The sequence below is a fragment of the Siniperca chuatsi genome, linkage group LG11 (assembly GCF_020085105.1).
Source record: "Siniperca chuatsi isolate FFG_IHB_CAS linkage group LG11, ASM2008510v1, whole genome shotgun sequence".
NCBI lineage: Eukaryota > Metazoa > Chordata > Actinopteri > Centrarchiformes > Sinipercidae > Siniperca > Siniperca chuatsi.
In genome coordinates this window covers 2,106,182-2,116,617 of record NC_058052.1, presented here as the reverse complement: position 1 = coordinate 2,116,617, position 10,436 = coordinate 2,106,182, and the positions used below count along the sequence as shown (strand labels likewise).

At 40.1% G+C, this 10,436-nt stretch overlaps 1 protein-coding gene and 1 long non-coding RNA gene across 8 annotated transcripts in view; one reads left to right on the top strand and one right to left on the bottom strand.

The window, feature by feature from the left end:
• birc6 (baculoviral IAP repeat containing 6) overlaps nt 1-10,436 on the top strand; it is a 193,053-nt gene that overhangs the window by 135,941 nt on the left and 46,676 nt on the right. The gene's annotated exons all lie outside the window — the stretch shown is intronic.
• On the bottom strand, nt 1,230-4,431 carry LOC122884908. Its single transcript, XR_006379999.1, has 2 exons — nt 3,362-4,431; nt 1,230-2,506 (listed from the first exon to the last, which is right to left on the bottom strand). It is a non-coding gene; the product is annotated as an uncharacterized LOC122884908 (long non-coding RNA).

Below are 10,436 nucleotides of genomic sequence, written 5' to 3'. Positions count from 1 at the left end.
ATCTATCCTCTGAGAACCATGAATGTCTATACAAAATTTCATGGCAATCATTCAACAATCCATCCAATACTTCAGTCTGGACCGAAGAACACTGTGGGGCTCCCCCCAAGACAAAATTGAGACAACTGCACCCCATCCCACCCCCCACCTCCTTGAGACTGAACCAAAATATTGCTAAATAAATGTGCTGTAAAACCAAAACAATGAGATAAAAGAAGCTAAAAAGCTCCATAGAGCTTACAAGTAGGGTAAGAATTTATTTATATATTTATTTTGGTTCGACACCATAGCCTCATTTGGCATGTAATAGCTCATGTAACATTTAGCAAATTTAAAATTTTGCAGTTTCTTCAGCTTCTTTGAATGATTGCAGCAGTGTATTTGGAAACATGGAGATGCTTTATGAACCCTTTTTGTATGATCACACACCCACGCACAATAGCTGCACCAGCCAATTAAGGGCAATTATCAAGTGTGCTCATTTCTACACTAGCGAGCCTCTGTGCATCTCAGCTAGCCTCATTAGAAATGGGCGATGGTTCCAGTAGCTGAATCATGAACTGCTCTGAAATGATTAGTATTATTCCACTTAGAGGAAGAAAAGATTTATCTGAGCAGAAGTATTTTACGTTGTATCCATCCAGTTGAAGGAATTTTATAGGTAGTGTGGGTTTTGAAACATTTTTGACAGCAGGGGTCCTGCCTCCCTAAACTGACACTCTGCTATATAAAACTGGCTGTGATTGTCTCTCAGATATGGATATATATACTAAGTGTTTTCACATCACAAGTTTCCTCACTTATTAGCCCTGCTGTGACACTAGCTTCAGTAATTAACAGCACATAGGTGTCCATTTCTAAACAAGTATCGTTTTTCCACCCGTCTCTGTTCCCTATGTGGATGCCCCCTCCCCCATCGTATACCCCCAGTAAAATATCAAATGTAAGTCTGTCAGGTGTAATTACCGGAATCTTCCCATCTTCACAAGGGACTAAGGGTCAGAATAGGCACTACATTGGATGAAAAGTAAGGCAGGAGCTGTGAGTGGACAATAGGGTTTGGGGGTTAATTAGAATTTCTCAGTTTGACATTTGTTAGCAGTGCAGGATTTTTCTTTGGTTGATTATCAGTGCTGTTTCCAGGTTTGAACTACTTGGCCATGCAGTATCCAAGATGAGATATTGTTGTCCTTGTACGGGTGAGCAAGGAAGTCTAAAAGGATATAAACTACATCTATCTCTTTATTTAGACAGTACACAGTAAAGAGAGACATAACATCGTGTTAGAAAAGCCGTGGACTAGATTAAGAACGTTAGTGTTGTGAGTACATGATTTGCTCATAATGTCACTGAGCCACCAGGCCATCTAAGCATCGATACCACAACACAATAAAATCTTGTATTAATCTGTGCTGTGATGATTAAAATGTTTTATATGCACAAATCAGAATCAGTTTTATTGGCCAGGTATGTGTACACATACAAGGAATTTGACTCTGGTTTTTCGTTGCTCTCAATGTACATACACAGAAATAGACATAAATACAGCTAAAAACAAGGACAACAAGCTCAGCAAGTTAAACAAACATTAAGCTGCTATGTGCAAAGATTTAAGTATAATAAACAACAACAGTAACATTTGGAAACAGTAAGACAATTAGTGCAAAGGTGCAGAGTGCAAATGGTGCTGAAATAAATATGATTAATGTAACGGGTTGTTTTATATACGTGAGGTGGTGGATATGACAGTATATACAATATGTACAGCTTGCGTAGAATTAAAAGTGTTAATATTTACATAATGCGATAAATCTACAGGTACAGTGGAGGTTATTGCACAGGGATTGTTCCTGACACTATGTGACTGGTGTTTAGTGTTCATCAGAGTGATGGCCTGCGGGTAGAAACTGTTCTTGTTTCTGGTCTGCCTTTTGGCGTACAGTGCTCTGTAGCGCCTACCAGAGGGGAGAAGTTGGAACAGGTTGTGTCCAGGGTGTGATGAATCTGCAGTCATGTTTCCTGCCCATTTCCTGACTCTGGACGTGTGTAAGTCCTAAATGGAGGGCAGGTCGTCCAGACTGTCTGTCGTAGTCTGTTCCTGTCCTGTTTGGTGGCCGTTCCAAACCAGACAGTGATGGATGTGCAGAGAACAGACTGGATTATTGCAGAGTAGAACTGGATCAGCAGCTCCTGAGGCGCCTGAGCTGGCGCAGGAAGTTCATCCTCTGCCGGGCCTTTTTGATGATGGTATCAATGTTGGACTCGTACTTTAGGTCCTGGGAGATTGTGGATCCCAGAAACCTGTAGGCTTCCACAGCAGACACTTTGTTGTTGAATATGGTGATGGGGGGCTTCTCCTGAAGTCCACTGTCATCTCCACAGATTTGAGTGTGTTCAGCTCCAGGTTGTTCTGAACGCACCAGAGGGCCAGCTGTTCAACCTTCCGCCTGTATGCTGACCTGCCACCATCTTGGATGAGGCACATGACCGTTGTGTCGTCTGCAAACTTCAGGAGTTTAAATATAAATATAAATATATAAAATATCCAATGTTACTTTCTCCCTAATTTATTCTCTTGGTAGCTAATAGGTTTTTCCCCAGTGTATGTTACATATCACTGTCAACAAAAAATAATCAGATAGAGGGATTTTATGTAAAGGATTCTTAACCATATCCTGACAGGTGGTAAAACTAACTTATGGGTTTGTTTACAAAACTACTGGGTCCACTCATCTTTTTTTATATACAGTATATTGAACAGAAAATGGTGAAAATGTTGTGTGTAATACCATATTAGATGATGTTACCAGTTACTAGGCTATCATCAAACAACTCTTTTCCATATTGTGCTTTCTTAACCAAACATTTTTGGCTATCGTGCCTTCATCAGGGTCACGAACTTGTTTTAATTTTGCTCATGCTGGTCTGCACCTTGCTGTGTGTGCATTTTCAAAGTCAGAAACTACTTGCCAGGCTGCTGTATTTAAACTAGAGCCTGATATACTGGTATGTATAAGCCTTATCACAGATATAGTGGTTTTGGCATGTATGTCAGCTGATTAGTAACAAGAAATTGCATTACAGAAATAACAAAGAATTGTTTGTGTTAAAATTGATTTTTTTTTTTTTTTTTTTTCCAACTGTCAAATATCAATATTGGTCCTTAAAAACTCTAGTATTGGTTTGGGGTGTCAACACATGTAATTCTAAACTACATTGTAGAATTGACATTGTTCCTCTTCATTCGCGTTGCCTTGGCTGTCTTACATGAGAGACAAGTTAACAGGTGACTTCAGATTTGTTGTTGTGGCATAATTACTGTAAAGCAGTTGCATTTTTAAAAACCAGAAAACAGCCTTACCTTCATCTAAGATTTCTCAAATCTAAGAAGCTTCCTCACATCACTTCTCAGATGGTTTGTTGTCATGACTGTCTGTTCAGCAGGACTCGCTTGTTTCTTCATGTAACATTCATAATTCCAGCCATCCAGTATTGCGCTAAGTTCACATCCATATACAGACATAAGAAAATACCTCAGGTTCCCACTGTTTCTGGTGGTGTCTGTGTGTATATAATTTCCATTTGTGTCCTATCTGTTGCTTTTCATACTTCCAGCCAGAGTAAGGCTTACAACACTGTGTGTTTAGATAAATGTTGGATGGCGATTAACTGGATAAACAGATGGTTCTGCCCATGACTCCAAGCAGCACCACCTGACTGGACAGGAAGTGGAAACTTAGGTCGACAGGATAGAGAAGGCCCAGCAATCACCCTTTCTGCATATACAACCAAAAATATTAAACTAAGATGTTTACCTCACAAATACATGATGTTATTTGATGTAAGAGTAATGACAGGGATGTATTAGAGGTGGTAATGTGTGTTTTTATGAGTGACGCAGTAAGAACCGTTTCAGGCAGTCCAACTGAGATTAAAATCATTTCAAGAAATCAATATACATATCATTGGTGTTTGTTTTGACTTATATACTTATTTGGTCAAAGGCGAGAAATATATTCCTATCCAAAAGAAGACATTTACATTTTATTTATCTTTCTGCAGTGTTATACTGCATAAATATTGGTTTTCTCCAGTGGGCGTGAATTTTGGGTACCAACTGACGATGTTGGTACTGTAATCTGATTTGTGCTTTATCTGTATTGGTGAGCACTAAATGTAATTTGTGAGATCACTTCATTACCAACAGCCTAACAAGCTCTTGACCACACTATTGTACTATTGTTTGAGCCAGCTGGGGGCTGACGTATCCATTACTTTGATCCATCTGTGACGTCAGTACTCAGAGTTTATGTGTAGACATACAGACGAAATCCAAAGCTTGATCTTGAACTTTGCCTTTAATATATACAGTGGTGTGAAAAAGTGTTTGCCCCCTTCCTGATCTCTTATTTTTTTTGTATTTTTGTCACACTTAAATGTTTCAGATCATCAAACTAATTTAAATATTAGTCAAAGATAACACAAGTAAACACAAAATGCAGTTTTTAAATGAAGGTTGTTATTATTAAGGGAAAACAAAAAAAAAAACCTACATGGCCCTGTGTGGAAAAAGTGATTGCCCCATACATAGACCCAACAAATCTTACCAAGTGCAAGCATTTGGCGACAGTGGCAAGGAAAAACTTCCTTTAAGAGGCAGAAACCTTGGTCAGAACCAGACAGGAGGCACAATGCAAAGATCACGTAGAATGTTTTTTATTTTTTTATAGTAGAATAGTATTTGTAGAGTTAATATTAATAAATTATTAATAATAGGAATGACAGCTATAAGAAAAATAATGTCAATATTAGTAACAGAGCCAATAACGACAACTATAGTAGCAGTTGTCAAGCAGGCACACGGGGGCAGCAGGTGACCCACAACCACAGATCCAGTCTCTGCAGCTCCGGAAGTAAAAATAACTGCTGTAAGCGACAGAAGGAGAGAGGAGAGAAACGAGAAAGCACAAAACTACCGGAGAGAGATGTAGAGTTAGTAATATGCAGTAATGGGATAAAAATGCATACAGACGGAGAGGAGGAGAGAAGAAAGATGTGCATCACGGTAAGTCTCCCGGCAGTCTAGGCCTATAGCAGCATAACTAAGGGATGGTTCAGGACTCATCCAAGCCAGCCCTAACTATAAGCTTTTTTAAAGAGGAAAGTCTTAAGCCTACTCTTAAATGTGGAGATGGTGTCTACCTCTCAAACCCAAATTGGGATCTGATTCCACAGGAGAGGAGTTTGATAACTGAAGGCTCTGGCTCCCAATCTACTTTTGGAGACTCTAGGAAACACAAGTAACCCTGCATTCTGGGAGCGCAGTGTTCTAGTCGGAAAATATGGTATTATGAGATCTTTAAGATACGATGGTGCCAGACCATTAAGAGCTTTGTAGGTGAGGAGAAGGATTTTAAAACATAACTTAACTGTGGTTTATCACACCTGAGTTCAATTTCTCTAGCCACACCCAGGCCTGATTACTGCCACACCTGTTCTCAATCAAGAAATCACTTAAATAGGACCTGCCTGACAAAGTGAAGTAGACCAAAAGATCTTCAGCCAGACATTATGCCGAGATCCAAAGAAATTCAGGAACAAATGAGAAAGGAAGTCAGAGATCTATCAGTCTGGAAAAGGTTATAAAGCCGTTTCTAAAGCTTTGGGACTCCAGCGAACCACAGTGAGAGCCATTATCCACAAATGGCGAAAACATGGAACAGTGGTGAACCTTCCCAGGAGTGGCTGCCCGACCAAAATTACCCCAGAGCGCAGCGATGACTCATCCAAGAGGTCACAAAAGACCCCACAACAACATCCAAAGAACTGTAGGCCTCACTTGCCTCAGTTAAGGTCAGTGTTCATGACTCCACCATAAGAAAGAGACTAGGCAAAAATGGCCTGCATGGCAGAGTTCCAAGACGAAAACCATTGCTGAGCAAGAAGAACATTAAGACTTGTCTCATTTTTGCCAGAAAACATCTTGATGATCCCCAAGACTTTTGGGAAAATACTCTGTGGACTGATGAGACAAAAGTTTAATTTTTTGGAAGGTGTGTGTTCCATTAACACCAAGTAGAAGTAACACCACATTTCAGAAAAAGAACATCATACCAACAGTAAAATATGGTGGTGGTAGTGTGATGGTCTGGGGTTGTTTTGCTGCTTCAGGACCTGGAAGACTTGCTGTGATAAATGGAACCATGGATTCTGCTGTCTACCAAAAACTCCTAAAGGAGAATGTCCGGCCATCTGTTTGTGACCTCAAATTGAAGCGAACTTGGGTTCTGCAGCAGGACAATGATCCCAAAACACACCAGCAAGTCCACCTCTGAATGGCTGAAGAAGAACAAAATGAAGACTTTGACGTGGCCTAGTCAAAGTCCTGACCTGAATCCTATTGAGATGCCGTGGCATGACCTTAAAAAGGCAGTTCATGCTCGAAAACCCTCCCTTCCCTTCTGCAAAGATGAGTGGGCCAAAATTCCTCCACAGCGCTGTAAAAGATTCATTGCGAGTTATCGCAAACACTTGATTGCAGTTGGTGCTGCTAAGGGTGGCCCAACCGGTTATTAGGTTTAGAGGGCAGTCACTATTTCACACAGGGCCATGTAGGTTTGGATTTTGTTTTCCCTTAATAATAATAACAACCTTCATTTAACAACTGCATTTTGTGTTTGCTTGTGTTATCTTTGACTAATATTTAAATTTGTTTGAATTTTGTGACAAAAATAAGAAATCAGGAAGTGGGCAAACACTTTTTCACACCACTGTACATCTGTCTGTGTGTGTGTGTGTGTGTGTGTGTAGGCCTGTCGCGATAATTACGTTATCGACTTATTGTACGATATATGGACATGACCTCGATTATTTTTGCTTCGCTATTGCCCGTTGTGTTTACATGTGTGTTTGTTTACATAAGAATGTTGCCAACATGATGCCACAATAAACAGCAGGGTTTTCCCTACCATTATAAGACTTGGGGCACAGTGTTTTTTCACAGCACCTAAGCCAAATGAACAAAAAAAAACTATGCTGAGACAAATTATTCTTGAGCTGCTTCTGTCCTTTTGTTGTCTACCCTATGTGGAGTTTTACCGTAGGCGGGGCTCAGGCTGCTCCTCTCTCCAAACAACTTGGTGACTTTCTTGCTTGATTTAGCGAATTTTCAGACCCTCTTAGCGACTTTATTTCTAAAAAGCGACTAGCGACAAACTTGGTGACCTATTCAGACCATCAGGGGAAAGGCGAGAAATATATTCATATATTGTAATTCATTTCCATGCATGCTGCTCAGAGTAATCGCTGTCCTCGGCACTTCTGCCAACAGCGCCGGGTCTCGTCTCTCCTCTTGCGCCGTGTGCAGACAGTCAGTAGGTGCAGCGTGTGAGGCAGCAGGTTTGAGCTTCTCTCTCTCGCTCTCCAGATCTCTGGATTAGAGTGATCCTATAGCTTGTAAATAGTTTGTTTGATCTTCTCCCTCCCTCTGTAGATTTTTGAAATTTCTGAAAACTTTTTTACTTCATACAATGTCCCTGTAGTGAGTTTGTGATTATTTGGCTAAAGATTTCTCTCTCTCTCCCTTGCTGCAACTGACACAACCCTTATGCTTTATGCAAATGAATGCGATGCAAATGCCCTTAAAATTAAAGTAATATCGTTTAGGCCTGTGTGTGTGTGTGATTCACAACCTGATTTGAAATGCAACTTCCTTATACACTATTTTGTTGAAGCAAATGATTCGAAACTAGTTAAGGCTACAGTGGCGAACAGGGAGACATTAGAATCCAACATTTCAAGCTGACCTTACAAATGCCACGCTAACTTATCGCAGGCGCTCCCATTCTGGTCTAGGGGCCTCCGTTAACTATTAATCAGCCTGAGCATCCAACATGGCTACATACAGCACCCAGCTTTGTACGGCCCCCAGAAGGCCCTAAATCACAGACTGAAGCTCACTATTCGTAGCAATGCAATGACAGCACTACCAAGATAGTCATAACTGTGATGGATGTCCAGCCTCTTTTGGCTGCAGCTTGTCCTGTGGCTTAGAGTAGAACAGGCTCTGATTTTTCTTACTCTTTCCTTACTCATTTCTTGAATGTCAGGGAAAAGATTTTTTTTTTAATATTTTGTGGTTGTGATACCAGTTCATTGTTTTATCAGGCTGGAAATAAGAGTAGAGAAAACACTTTGATACATGATTAGCTGTACAGGGAAACAGTTGATCATTTAAATCTGAATCATTATAAATAAAGATTTAACAAATGTATCTGCATTTTGGTTTTTGATTCTTTAAATGCTAAAAAGCATTTCATGAAAGTTTAATTGAATCAGCAAATGTACTCTTGGATTTTAACTTGTTTAATTAATGACATGACTATTTGAGTACAACATGCTTCATTTGATGAACTTGGATTGTTTATCCCAAGTGTGTTCACTTTAGAAAGCCAATGGTTTATCAAATACATGGCCTCCCACCCTTAAGCAGTGCTTCATCATTTAATAGCTTCCTTCCTGCACCACAGTTTTGAGCTTTAAAGTAGGTGAATTGGATCATGTTTGTTTTCTGTACTACCACCATGTTGAACTTGAATAATTAGTCAAAAGTGGGCACTAAAACAACATTCATGAAATGGGTTATGTAAAACAGATGTGTCTATGTATCAGAAAACTGCACATTTTAGCTTGGCGAAAATTTATCCTGTGGGGAACATGGAACGCAATTCCTTTAATGCCAATTAAATGTTCCAGTCTCTGTAATAGGATGTGATGTTACGTTCAATTTTATTTATATAGCGCCAGTTCATAACAGAAGTTATTTCATTGCACTTTTCCTATAGAGCAGGTCTAGACCATACTCTTTATAATGTTATTTACAGAGACCCAACAAAGCCCACCATGACCAAGCATGGCAGTGGCAAGAACAAACTTTAAGAGGCAGAAACCTTGGACAGAACCAGACTCAATGGTGGGCGGCCATCTGCCGCTACTGTTAGATTAAACATTTTTAAATAGTAAAAATGTAATTGTAGTGTTAATATTAATAAATTAATAATAATAGGAATGACAGCTATAGAAATAATAATGACAGTACTAGCAAAAGAGCCAATAACAACAACTGCAGCAGCAGATGTCGAGCAGGAACACGGGGACAGCAATTGGCCCACAACCACAGATCCAGTCTCTACAGCTCTGGAGGTAGAAATACCTGCTAAAAGCGACAGAAGGAGAGAGGAGAGAAACGAGAAAGCACAAAACTACAGGAGAGAGAAGATGTCCAGTTAGTAACATGCAGTAATGGCATAAAAATGCATACAGACGGAGAGGAGGAGAGAAGAAAGATGTGCATCATGGTAAGTCTCCCGGCAGTCTAGGCCTATAGCAGCATAACTAAGGGATGGTTCAGGGCTCACCCAAGTCAGCCCTAACTATAAGCTTTTTTAAAGAGGAAAGTCTTAAGCCTACTCTTAAATGTGGAGATGGTGTCTACCTCCTGAACCCAAATTGGGATCTGATTCCACAGGAGAGGAGCTTGATAACTGAAGGCTCTGGCTCCCAATCTACTTTTGGAGACTCTAGGAACCACAAGTAACCCTGCATTCTGGGAGCGTAGTGTTCTAGTCAGTTAATATGGTATTATGAGATCTTTAAGATACGATGGTGCCTGACCGTTAAAAGCTTTGTAGGTGAGGAGAAGGATATTAAATTCTATTCTGGATTTTACAGGGAGCCAGTGCAGAGAAGCTAATATTGGAGAAATATGATCTCTTTTCCTAGTTCTTGTCAGTACACATTCCGCAACATTCTGGATCAACTGGAGAGTCTTAAGGGACTTATTCTTGCAGCCTGATAATAAGGAATTGCAATAGTCCAACCTAGAAGTAACAAATGCATGCACTAGTTTTTCAGCATCATTTTGAGACAGGATGTGCCTGATTTTTGCAATGTTGCGTAGGTGAAAGAAGGCAGTCCTTGAAGTTTGTTTCATGTGGGAGTTAAAGCATAAATCCTGATCAAAGATAACTCTGAGGTTCCTTACAGTGGTGCTGGAGACCAGGGCAATGCCATCTAGAGTGTCTCAGAGGTGTTTGGGGCCAAGTACAATAACTTCAGATTATTGCTCTGTCCCATTTTGGGAAGAGTCCAACCTACGCCCTGAAGCTGCTTTTCAGCGCTTGAGGGATGCCCCTTAGCATGTCATTCGTCTTTTTATCCATTGCTAGAAATCTGATCATTTTCAGTGTGGTTGCTGCCTCAGTACCATCTATTTTGATTCAATGACACTGGCTTTCTCTATAATCACTGTAATCTCAAAGCAAACTGCAGTTTTTTTTTCCTTTTTCTTTGATCTCTGAGCAGATACATACAACACACACAGCATCACTTAAAGGCCTCAAGGTAAACACTTTTGTAATGTTTTCTCATGAGCTTGG